Source organism: Ovis aries, chromosome 8 (assembly GCF_016772045.2).
Source record: "Ovis aries strain OAR_USU_Benz2616 breed Rambouillet chromosome 8, ARS-UI_Ramb_v3.0, whole genome shotgun sequence".
NCBI classification, from domain to species: domain Eukaryota; kingdom Metazoa; phylum Chordata; class Mammalia; order Artiodactyla; family Bovidae; genus Ovis; species Ovis aries.
In genome coordinates this window covers 21,473,789-21,485,915 of record NC_056061.1, presented here as the reverse complement: position 1 = coordinate 21,485,915, position 12,127 = coordinate 21,473,789, and positions in this window count along the sequence as shown.

Below are 12,127 nucleotides of genomic sequence, written 5' to 3'. Positions count from 1 at the left end.
TAAAAAGTAAGCAAGGTTAAATGGTTCACTTAGTGTGACAGTTCAGTTCAGATCAGTCTCTCAGTCGTGTCCAACTCTTTGCGACCCCATGAACCACAGCACACCAGGCCTCCCTGTCCATCACCAACTCCTGGAGTTTACCTAAACTCATGTCTATTGAGTTGGTGATGCCATCCAACCATCACATCCTCTGTCGTCCATTCTCCTCTTGCCCTCAGTCTTTCCCAGCATCAGGGTCTTTTCAAATGAGTCAGCTCTTTGCATCAGCTGGATGCAAAGTATTGGATGATGCAAACTCAAAGTATTGGAGTTTCAGCTTCAACATCAGTCCTTCCAATGAACACCCAGGACTGATCTCCTTTAGAAAGGACTGGTTGGATCTTCTTGCAGTCCGAGGGACTCTTAAGAGTCTTCTCCAACACAACAGTTCAAAAGCATCAATTCTTTGGTGCTCAGCTTTCTTTATAGTCCAGCTCACATCCATATCTGACCACTGGAAAAACCATAGCCTTGACTAGATGGACCTTTGTTGACAAAGTAATGTCTCTGCTTTTGAATATGCTGTCTAGGTTGGTCATAACTTTTCCTCCAAAGAGTAAACGTCTTTTAATTTCATGGCTGCAATCACCATCTGCAGTGATTTTGGAGCCCCCCAAAATAAAGTCAGCCACTGTTTCCACTGTTTCCCCATCTATTTGCCATGAAGTGATGGGACTGGAGGCCATGATCTTCGTTTTCTGAATGTTGAGCTTTAAGCCAACTTTTTCACTCTCCTCTTTTACTTTCATCAAGAGCCCTGGAACTAAATCAGAATATTTATATCCCTAGCCCATATGCTATAATGCTGCTTTCAAATAAAACAATTTAGTAGCAAAAACAGCAAAGTAACAATTGAACATCATACCTTTCTTTAAGGTATCTGATGTTAATTTCAAGTTCACTTTCGTGCAGACAACACATTGTTTGGGTCTTTAAAATACTGGCATTTAAAAAGCAAAAGTAATTGAGCATGGCTCATATTTAGCCCTTCTTCCTCTTTTGGCAGAGCCTTGCTTTGGCTTCTATTTGCCTCTTGTAGCATAGAGGCCATTATTTAGTACTGGTCAGCATAACGGGATATTCTGTTGTTGCGAGTTACATATTGCAAGAAAGTTGGCAGCAGAAACTGCATGATCCATTTTTTTTCTATTCCCTACTGAATAATTTTGAAAATCATATGTCTACTTTCATTTCTGCCTCATTTAAAAATTTCTTTAGCATGTTCTTCTCTTCAATATTTTTTCTGGCCTATCATTTATACACATGTATAATACTATATTCAGTTGTATCATATGATTTCCATTTTATTGACTTATGCTCCACGTTCTCTTGCATGGTCTTTAATATTACTGAGAAAGTATATATGCTTAAGATAAAATTGATAATAATAGAGAACTGTGTGAAAGAAAAAGTGACATTACCTCATTCCTCTGTCATATGTTCTTCCCAGAAAAAGCTGTGCATTTTGTGTGTACATGAGCATTATCTCTTGCTATAAATGTGATTCTGCAGCTTTTTCACATAAAATATCATTGTTCCATGTGTATATATACATAGCAATTTACCTCCTGAAAAATTACTCCGTAGCATTCTACTGAGTAGTAGGAAATGATTTCTTTTTTGTTAAAAAAGAATGTGCACGCTCATGCACACGTTCACACAGTACACAGAGCTGAGCACAGGGCTTCCTTGGTGGCTGGGTGGTAGAGACTCTGACTGCCAATGCAGGAGACACGGGTTTGATCCCTGATCCAGGACGACGCTGTGTGCTGAGAGCAACTAATCTTGTGCACTACAACTACCAAGCCTGTGCTCTAGAGCCTGGGAGCCGTAACCCCTGAAGCCCGCGCACCCTGAAGCCCAAGCTCCACGACAGGAAAAGCCACCACAACGAGAAGCCCACACACCACAATTAGACAACAGTCCCCACTCACTGCAACGAGAGAAACGTCAGTGCAGCGGCAAAGACCCAGCACAGCCAAAAACAAATACCTATGTATATACTTAAAGAGAAGCACCAAATTGTCAAAATTAGTAAATTCTGAGGACTAATAATGGGTCAGAGGATTCTTTTAAACCTCATGCACTTTTGATCTTTGGATTTTTAATTATTAAATATTAACAGTATGATTAGAAAAGATTAAAAAGAACCCTTATTACTGGTGCAGGGCTTTATAGTCAATAAAGAAGTTTTGCATCTTTCACTTCATTTGATTTTCAAGAGTTTGTGGAATACCCATGAAACACATCACTCACCCTTGGTTGTTCAGTCGCTAGGTTGTGCCTGAATCTTTTGTGACCCCATGGACCATAGCCCACCAGGCTCATCTGTCCGTGGGATTCTCCAGGCAAGAATGGAATGGGTTGCATTTTCCTTCTCTAGAGGATCTTCCTGACCAGGGGTCAAACCTGCATCTCCTGCGTTAGCTGGTGCATTCTTTATCAGTGAGCCACCAGGGAAGCCCCTCACTCACACTTACAAGTAAGAAATTGAAAGTTAGAGAGGTCACATTACTAGTCCAAGGTCCCATGGTAGAACTGAAGCTAGGGGCCTGATCCTCTCTGGATCATGTGTTTCAAAGTGGCTGCTTGGCTGTGTTTATAACTAGGTTAGATTCTCACCCTCACCCTCATTTTAAACCCATGAGTCCTGGTGGGCAGAAAAGATACAGATGTCCTTAGTGACCCCCGGGAGTTTTCATCTCATCCAGAAAGTTGGCGACTCTTGATACCTAAGGCCACTTTGAACAAACATCATGTGATCAGGACACAGCAGTTATTTCATGGTGGGAATACAGTCACCCTTATTTGCAATGGATACATCACTCCTCTGACCCTGACCCCAAACAGGCTGTGTCATGGACTCAAGAAGCATTTCTATACTCAATGTATATTTTTTTGCTGGCTCACCAGATGGTCCTTCATAATCATGATGGCTTTATGCTGCTCTAAAGCCTTAACCTCAGAAGAGATGCAGACACGGCTGCTATTAATATTTGCTGAAAAACAACCATGTTGTTCTGAGAAATGATTCCACAATATATTGAGTACTGGTAAGACGATACAGCTTACAGAGCATAAGATGAGGCATGTTCTTTCTGTTCCAGCCAAAGCCATGGACAGTAACATCAATACTCAGTGAACTGTTTAAAGAGGCAAGTCTCCAGGAAAGCTTCTGAGAGTAGGATTAGCCTCGGAATTAGTCTCTGGTTGAAAACCATCTGGGAAGATCTAATTTTGAAGCCTCTTATCTACCAGGTGACCTGTTATGAATAACGCCACCAGGATAGAAGATGGAGAAATGCTCCCATCTGAGTCAGCCCAGCAGCAGTCACCACCGCCAATTAACTCCCGCTGAGTGCCTATGTGTGTCCAGTGCTGGCCTGCCCTGAAATTTAAGCTTCAGTTGTCTTGTTTCATCCTTTTCATTACCTAATTATGAACTCTTATGAATTTCAGTGTAAGTACTGTGGAGTTGAGTATAGACGCTTATCTAAGGAAAGATACATATATTGCAAAAGGGATACGGGGACGTCCCTGGTGGTCCGGTGGTTGGGACTCTGTGCTAACACTGCAGGGGGCACAGGTTTGATCCTGGTCAGGGAACTCAGATCTTGCACAAAGCCCTATAAAATTAGACCATGAGGTCAGAGTGGTAGGAAGCAGGGGCAGATCATGGAAGACTTTGGGGCCCGTGTAAGGACTTAGGTGTTTACTCTGAGAGAACTGAGTAACTACCTTACACATTCCCTACAACAAATAAATCATCTGATGACTCTTTCAGACCATTGAATCCTTGGGGATAATCAACAGAAGGCAAGAGCATGCTGACTCTAAAAAAGAAGCGATGCTTTCTTTTTGACTATAGGTGACCATAACCCTGGAACTAAGGAAATGATGAATAAGACCTAATGATACTATGGAATTAAAGTCAGATAGGAAGGATGTGAGTGTATGTGTGTGTGTGTATGTGAGTATGTGTGTATGTGAGTATGTATTCTCTTATCAAGCACATTTTTGATAGTTTGTTTAGCTAGGAGGATATTAACTTGAGAAAACTTGGTTTGGTAAAATAACTGATACTGGTGAGAAATGGAGCTGTATATTCAGAAGTCACAGATTGCTTCTAAAACTCTGCAGCTCACATTTCAGTGATTCTCCTTGTCAAGTTTTGGGCTCCACACAACCAGTGCCTTCATGTTCATCATCAACATTTTAATAGGTTGGTTTTCATTCAAGAAATATCAAAACATATACTGAGAATGACTACTGTATGTGGGAGTCTTTATGATGCCATGATTAAGAGCTCAGTCACTGGAGGCGAAATACAGCAGACTGGGTGGTGTATAAATAATAAACCTTATTTGTCACAGCTCTGGAGTCTGGGGAGTCCAGGATTAAGATACCATCAATTCAGTGTCTGGAGAGAGCTCACTTCCAGGTTCACAGATGGCTTATTTCCTTGCTGTGTCCTTCACGGTAGAAGAGGCAAGAGAGCTGGGGTCTCTTTCATAAGGGCACTTAATCCCATTCACGAGGGCTCTGCTGTCACCTCCCAAAGCCTCAGCCTCCAAACACCATCACATTGGGGGTTAGGTTTCAACATATGAATTTTAGAGGGACACAAACATTCAGTCTATGATACTGTGTTGATGTTCTAGCTCAGCCTCCGCTAAGGAAATGACCTTAAACATCTCTCCAAATCTCAGTTTCAGCATTTTTAAAAAATGCAGAATAATCATAAGTATTTACCTAAATGGTTTTTGTGAGGGTTAACTGAGATCATGCCTAGACGATGTTCGATAAACATAACTTATTTTTATTATTATAAGGCAATTGGCTAACTGGCTTGGAGAAAAGGAGAGAAATAAGACAACATTTAGTCTCAAGGAATTGGTAAGCAAATAAGTAAACAGTTAACCATAATAAGCTTCCCTAGTGGCTTAGACAGTAAAGAATCTGCCTGCAATGCAGGAGACCCAGTTTGGATCCCTGGACGAGGATGATCCCCTGGAAAAGGAAATGGCAACCCACTCCAGCATTCTTGCCTGGAGAATCCCATGGACAAAACAGCCTGGTGGGTTACAGTTCATGGGTTTGCAAAGAGTTGGAGACAACTGAGCAACTAACATCCTCCTCCATCCTACCCATAACAGGAGTAGGAATAAGATATATGATAATAGAAACATAAGCAAAGTGTTTTGAGAAAAAAGAAAATGAATTCTGCCTAGAAATATTTAAAGAAATTGTCGTGAAAAACGATAGTTTAAGGTTTCATAGTGAGTTGGATTCCATTCATCGGGAAGGGACTGAAAAGTCAAGCCTACCAAAAGTGTAATAATCTCCCAGGTCACCCGGAGCCTCCCAGTGAAGCTTCCGTGCATTACATTCCTACTGAGGAGTGCCGCTTAAGAACATGGCAATCAGCATTGAGTCCTAAGGCATTCTCACCCTACCCTACCCCTACCCCTCGAAGTGATAGTTCACGGTTTCTCCATCACAGCTTGCTCGTCTGCAGCATTCTTTTCTTGAACTCAACCTCTTTTGAGGGGTGGTGATTGTGTTTTTCAATGTAATGTTTCATTCTGTGTGTGTAGAATTTTATTTATTTTTTAAACAGTGGCCGCTTAAGAAATATGCCATGTTCATGGATCGGAAGAATCAATATAGTGAAAATGAGTATACTACCCAAAGCAATTTACAAATTCAATGCAATCCCTATCAAGCTACCAGCCACATTTTTCACAGAACTAGAACAAATAATTTCAAGATTTGTATGGAAATACAAAAAACCTCGAATAGCCAAAGCAATCTTGAGAAAGAAGAATGGAACTGGAGGAATCAACTTGCCTGACTTCAGGCTCTACTACAAAGCCACAGTCATCAAGACAGTATGGTACTGGCACAAAGACAGACATATAGATCAATGGAACAAAATGGAAATCCCAGAGATAAATCCACACACATATGGACACCTTATCTTTGACAAAGAAGGCAAGAATATACAATGGAGTAAAGACAATCTCTTTAACAAGTGGTGCTGGGAAAACTGGTCAACCACTTGTAAAAGAATGAAACTAGATCACTTTCTAACACCATACACAAAAATAAACTCAAAATGGATTAAAGATCTAAATGTAAGATCAGAAACTATAAAACTCCTAGAGGAGAACATAGGCAAAACACTCTCAGACATAAATCACAGCAGGATCCTCTATGATCCACCTCCCAGAATTCTGGAAATAAAAGCAAAAATAAACAAATGGGATCTAATTAAAATTAAAAGCTTCTGCACAACAAAGGAAAATAAAAGCAAGGTGAAAAGACAGCCTTCTGAATGGGAGAAAATAATAGCAAATGAAGCAACTGACAAACAACTAATCTCAAAAATATATAAGCAACTTATGCAGCTCAATTCCAGAAAAATAAACGACCCAATCAAAAAATGGGCCAAAGAACTAAATAGACATTTCTCCAAAGAAGACATACAGATGGCTAACAAACACATGAAAAGATGCTCAACATCACTCATTATTAGAGAAATGCAAATCAAAACCACACTGAGGTACCACTTCACACCAGTCAGAATGGCTGCGATCCAAAAATCTGCAAGCAATAAATGCTGGAGAGGGTGTGGAGAAAAGGGAACCCTCCTACACTGTTGGTGGGAATGCAAACTAGTACAGCCACTATGGAGAACAGTGTGGAGATTCCTTAAAAAATTGCAAATAGAACTACCTTATGACCAGCAATCCCACTGCTGGGCATACACACCGAGGAAACCAGAATTGAAAGAGACACATGTACCCCAATGTTCATCGCAGCACTGTTTATAATAGCCAGGACGTGGAAACAACCCAGATGTCCATCAGCAGATGAATGGATAAGAAAGCTGTGGTACATATACACAATGGAGTATTACCCAGCCTTTAAAAAGAATTCATTTGAATCAGTTCTGATGAGATGGATGAAACTGGAGCCAATTATACAGAGTGAAGTAAGCCAGAAAGAAAAACACCAATACAGTATACTAACACATATATATGGAATTTAGGAAGATGGCAATGACGACCCTGTATGCAAGACAGGAAAAAAGACACAGATGTGTATAATGGACTTTTTGGACTCAGAGGGAGAGGGAGAGGGTGGGATGATTTGGGAGAATGGGAATTCTAACATGTATACTATCATGGAAGAATTGAATCGCCAGTCCATGTCTGACGCAGGGTGCAACATGCTTGGGGCTGGTGCATGGGGATGACCCAGAGAGATGTTGTGGGAGGGAGGTGGGAGGGGGTTCATGTTTGGGAATGCATGTAAGAATTAAAGATTTTAAAATTTAAAAAATAAAAAACTAAACCTGAAAAAGAAAAAAAAGAATCTATCTAATTTAAACCAATGCTGTTAGGGAGACTAGCTCAGAATTCTCCCCAGCATGTTCACAGTGTCCGGTCACCTTTTCTCATGTATTAAACAGGACTGTCACAAAGAACCCAATACTCATGCATGCTGTCGTGTCTGACTCTGCGACCCCACGGACATAACCCACCAGGCTCCTCTGTCCATGGAATTGTCTAGGCAAGAATACTAGAGTGGGTTGCCATTTCCTTCTCTAGGGGATCTTCCCAACCTAGGGATCAAACCTGCGTCTCTTGTGTCTCCTGCATTGGCAGGTGGATTCTTTACTGATGTGTCACAAATGTTTTATTTTGACATTCATTGTGGGTCAAGACACACCAATTTATCACCTGAATTTTGAAGGGTCGCAGATAGCAGTCCGTAGCATCATCATTCAAAGCATTTAAAATCTACCTGCCCTCCACTCCATCCCACCTGCCTACTGCTACTATATTCTCCAATATATAGTCTCAGATTTCATCAGTCTTCTGACATCGTACCACACACATTAAACAGTGCGAAAGTGAAAGACTCAGCCTTTCCCCTTCACTCAGCTGGTTCTCTTTTCAGTCATTGTCCCGATGTCTTGACTGGGATTTGATTCTATCCCACTTACAAGTTAATAGTTAACCTGTTACTGTGTCATAGACTATGTACTGTCTGTCAGAACGTTGGCAATTCATGAATCTTTATGTTATTCTGAGCTGAATGACATGCACAGAAGGAATCAAGTTCTGAACTGAATAAAGCAGGCATGGTGCTGACTTTGCAGTGAGAGCAGAGACATCAAAGTCTGCTTCTCATTCAGTCACTCACTGATTCACCCATTAGTACCACAAATATTTAGTGAACACTGATAATGTTCTGGGTACTACGCTAAGACCCTTGTAAACAGATAGGGATTAAATCAAGCATGGTCCTTGCCCTCATGAAATGGATACTCTAATGGGGGATTTGAAAGACATCAGTTCAGTTCAGTTCAGTTCAGTCGCTCAGTCGTGTTTGACTCTTTGCAACCCCATGAATTGCAGCACACCAGGCCTCCCTGTCCATAGCCAAAGACATAACAAATAGGAGGTTACAAAACTGTCATGTGTAACAAGGAAACGAATATGAGGCTAAAAATAGTCAAGGGATGGGTGAGGGAACTGAGAGTCTAGTCATGGAAGATCTGGTAGACGTGTCCCATGTTCAGTTCTCTTTGCCTCTAAGGCCTGGGGGAAGACGATACATATTCTTTCCCTTGCAGTTAGGTAAAGCTTTGTGTCTGGTTCTGATCAGATGTTGCTACCAGAACAGGGCATTTCCATAATAAAAATCATCTTTTCTCATCCTCACTATTTGTCCCATTTCTCCACCTTCCTCTCATATTCACACATAAGTGAATTACTTAAGGGAGGGATTCTCTTTGTAGCTTAGCTGGGGGCAGCATCTAAAGGGAAAGAACTATTTTTCTTTATTTTATAATTAGATTCTTTAAAGAAGTTTCAGTAGACATGTATGGATGCGAGAGTTGGACTATAAAGAAAGCCAAGTGCCAAGGAATTGCTGCTTTTGCACTGTGGTGTTGGAGAAGACTCTTGAGAGTCCCTTGGACTGCAAGGAGATCCATCCTAAAGGAGATCAGCCCTGGGTGTTCATTGGAAGGACTGATGTTGAAGCTGAAACTCCAATACTTTGGCCACTTGATGCGAAGAGCTGACTCATTTGAAAAGACCCTGATGCTGGGAAAGATTGAGAGCAGGAGGAGAAGGGGACGACAGGATGAGATGGTTGGATGGCATCACTGACTCAATGGACATGAGTCTGGATAAACTCTGGGAGTTGGTGGTGGACAGGGAGGCCTGGTGTGCTGTGGTTCATGGCGTCGCAAAGAGTCGGACACGACTAAGCGACTGAACTGAACTGAAAGAAGTTTCAGTTCCTTTCCTAAAATACGTGGCAATAACAGCAGTCTAGTAGTGGACAGACAGAATGGAAACTGATAATGAAGGCTCGAGAGATGGCGATGCGTCTTATACGGCTGTTGATAAAACTGACTCCTGTATTAACTTGGAAAGAAGATTATGTAGCTTATAAAATGTGACTCTGGGGGGAAAGACTGGAAAACAATCTTTCAGGTGTGTTGGTTGCTACTGGATATGTTTTGGCAAGGCTTTATAACCTCACAAAAGAACCTGGCTGATTTGTAAGCAGAAATTAATAGGAATAGAGATATTTCACAAAATTGAACTTTGAAAAATTGGAAAACCTGATTGGTAACAGTCTCCATGTACTAAGAGAAAAAATGAGGAAACCTCAAAAGACAAAGTCCATTAAAATAGATCTGGGGAAAGGCCAAACTGAATGGTCTCCACGTCTATTGATAACACCTCTCAGTAAATTAAGCAACTCCAAGGCAAAGATAAAACTAAGATATTCAACAGGATAAAGAGCCGGGACAAACATCAAAGTACAATTTTTCTCTAAAAACCATGTTTATTCAGGGTACCTATAATGGCAAGAAAGAGACAGCTTGTCTCTATATCTATAGTCTATACCTTTGTCTATATCTAGAGAGAGAACGGAACAAGAAAGCAAAAAACTATAGTAGATGTGAAAAACATGTTTTGAAAACAACTATGAGTATAGGTATTGACAAATATAGTTTACTGAATTTAAAAAAAAAAAAAAGAAGAAGCTTATGAAAATTTGAGAGACCTTTGAGCCAGAGGAACACAATCCCAACTGGACCTGTGGTCTTCCAACATTGTACAAGCAGCACATGAACTAAGAAAACTTCTCAGCCATCATGGGCAAATGCCCACTAAGTATTTAGCTGAAGACGGTAACAGACCACCTTTCAGAGAGTCAAGTCTTGAGAATGAAATAGCATTTTGCAGTTCCCAGGGTAGGGACCTTTATGGGGTTCGGTGATGGTTTAGTCATCAAGTCTCCAGATGGTGTCCGACTCTCGCTTCCTCATGGACTGTAGCCTGCCAGGCTCCTTTGTCTATGGGATTCTCCAGGCAAGAACACTGGGGTGGGTTGCCATTTCCTTCTCCAGGGGATCTTCCTGACCCAGGGATCGAAGCCGAGTCTCCTGCATTCCAGGTGGATTCTTCACCGACTGGGCTACCCGGGAAGCCCTAGTTTTTGCCCAGAGGTAATTAAGAATTAAAAAAATAGGTAAGTTGGTGGCTGCTGCTCACTTCCATTTTGCCCTTTCAGAATGGCGCGTTTCCTGCTGTTGTCCTGATCTTGTTCCTTCACTAGGCATTGACTATGGGAAACAGGTTAATCTATTTAGTTCACAGTCTGAGGACCAAAGGGGTCACATGAAGACCTGATGTAGAGATTGTCACACACTACCCAGAGATTCTGGATTGTGAGCTCCATGTCATGACTGGTTTGGACTTTCAGATTTTTGGGGGTGGGGATGGGGAAGAAGGTTAGTGAGTTTCAGCCACCCACCCACCTCCTTTCCTCTCCACCCACCTTTCCCGCCTGCCTTGTCTCTGTCCCAACAGTGGGAAGAATACTCTACAGAGCACAGTTGGAGCCTTGTCTGAATGAGGCAGATGGCTCTTTCCCTTCTGTATCCCCCAGGGCGGGACAGACGCCACCCAATCCCGTCTTCACCAGGTCTTTTCCTTTTATCCTCCTACTGATTTCTGACATTTTTCAATTCTCAAATACTCAGTTCTTCATCTTCCATATTCTTGCATCACAGTCAGTTTCTCACTAGGATTTATTACTTTGGGCAATAAGAGGTGAGTTATTAGGATTCCAGGTTCAGGGATCAGCCCTTAATATGAGCCTTGTGTGCAAAGAGAGAAAGAGTGAAAAAGCCTCTTCCCAGACTTGTTCCTTAGACCTTCTCATTTCATTAAGACATTTTATATTAGTATTTTTTAATTGTTGAAATAACATATGCATGTTAAGAAATGCGATACTATATATATCTTTCACTTTTTTCTGTATTTTTACACAAATGGATTGATTGTATGACAAGCAGTGTTTTTGCTTGCCTTTTTCAATTACCATGCCTACTCTGTCTTTTCAACCATATCAGCACATACAGATCCGTCTCAAGCATATGAATCTTCTCCGTATTCTATTATATAGATGCCCGTAATTTACATAAATAGTCTACAACTGAAGCTCACCTTGACTGTGAATGTTTTAAATATGCAGCGTATTTCACATGGTTTATCCTTTTAGGGAAGATCTTTCACAACAGTTTAAGTTCTCCAATGAGTTGTTAAATAATTTTTTGAGATTTTTGAGATTTTGCAATATGACATTTCTACTTTGAAGAAGCACAAATTTCCCCCTATTAAGTTACTTTCATTTTCTTTATCCTAATCCTTTAATCTTGTTACTCATTATTATTATTATCTTTGAAAATCCAAATCTTTGGTCATATTTCATAAACTAGCAAGCCAAATTTGAGTTAGGGGAACTGAGCTTGTGGTAAAGCAAAGTATCAATGATCATTGCCAGTGAACTTTATCCCAGGTTAAAATCACCTCTAAAATAGCTATCTGAGTCTATGAGGAAACACAGTTGAATGTATGTTTACCAGGATTCCTAATAGTTGAAGGTCTTAAGAACCTTGGAAGGAAAACCAGGACTTTAATAGCTTTTTATGGTATCAGATGATGGTGATGATGGTGACAACAAAGACTGGCTACACCTAGGTCCTCAG